This window comes from Echinococcus granulosus (assembly GCF_000524195.1).
Source record: "Echinococcus granulosus chromosome Unknown EG_S00047, whole genome shotgun sequence".
In the NCBI taxonomy this organism is placed as follows: Eukaryota; Metazoa; Platyhelminthes; class Cestoda; order Cyclophyllidea; family Taeniidae; genus Echinococcus; species Echinococcus granulosus.
In genome coordinates, this window is record NW_020170427.1 from 72805 (window position 1) to 74423 (window position 1619).

Sequence of the window (1619 nt, forward strand, 5' to 3'; positions counted from 1 at the left end):
GCGGCTGCCTCACGTAAAAATTTTGACCGAGGCGAGGGTGATGAAACTGATGATTCCATAAGTCAGAGGCATCTTCATCGAGAGAGTAAAAGGTCTAGAGGAAGATCCGTAGTTCCTCCCACTCGAGAGGGGTCTGGAGCTCAACTTAATGGTGGTGGCGGTGGTGGTATGGAGACCTACTCGCCCAGAAAGAACTCCTTGATTAGTGCCTCTTCGTACAGTCCCTCCCGACCCGCCTTCTCCAATGAAAGACAAATTGGTAGTGGTGCCGGCAACAGTATCTACGAACCTACATACATTCCCTCCGTGCCTGCTCCTCATCCTGCCTCTAGACGAACTCTTTTGCATGACTTGCCTCCAAAGCCGCCCATGGATCCAGATTTTTATGCAAAGTGGATGGGTAGGGGTTCGTCGAGTCGGCGGTGAACAAGAAAAAACGTCTTTCAGCTGCAGGTCTGAAAAGGACGACTTTCATCGTCCTAGTCTTTCATCCTCGAGCTTGTGCGTGCATGGTTGTACGCGGTCCTGCCTATATGTATATATTTTGTAGAGAAGGGTTCAGAAGTAGAACCACTACGATTCCTGCCTCGTTCGCCTGAGCAGAAAACCGACTTTCTATTTTTTAATTACGCGATTTATTCGTATCCGATGGTTCAGGTCACACTAACTTATTCCAATCTTGTATTTTGATCAGCCTGGACCACTTGTGTATATAAAGAAAAAAACTAAGCTCCGTAACCAAGATATAGAATTTTAAAAGAATCTAACGATGTTTTACTCTTTGCTTAACTTGAGACCTTTGGGGAGTGGGGGTGTGGAAATGTCCCTTGTACTAATGATAATTTGTTAATGCTCACTGATTTGCTAGATTATCGCGCAGAATCCTGCGGCATCTCATGCGCTCAATCTTTGTAGTCATTCACAAACATGGTTAATCGTTTCCCTGTTTGTTTATCCTCTAGTACTTCGTCCCTATGCCAGTTCCTCTTATTCGACATCCAGTCATAGCTATCGATGTTTTTAAAGTTTGCCGGTAGGTCATATTCTACGTCGACGAAATGTAAGCTACCGTTGCATTCGGCCTTAATTCGACTCCTAAGTCTGTAAACATATGTCGGGTCGGATGTTGGGACTCTGCGGTTCTCTTTTTTCTAACCCCAGTTTGTCAAAATATCGACTAATGAGCGGATTCCACATCCGGTTTCGTACTCTCAACAGGTCTCGTCATTTCGTTATTTAAGGTGTTGAGTACTTTTACTGTGTCAAATTTCAGGCCACACGTGGTGCTGTTTGTGTGAAGAATTTGCACGTAATATTTTATTTCACCAGAGTCGAGGTGGCTTAGATAAAGCTGTGATTTTTCACACCGGTGAACTTTGTCGATTCCACCATCTTTCACGCAGGTGATCTCAATGCAAAAGAGGTGCTCAATCCTATTTGAATCGGCATATCAGCACCTCTGATGTACTGAAACCAACAAACTACCACAGGACTTGCTTACTCTGATATTCTTCTAAGCAGTTGATGAAGCTAGTTTTTTGTCCTATTGTTCTTTGATTTACCTCAATAGTTTTCATATTTTTAACCACGTGACTTTAACTAGCCTTTCTACTAAGTAC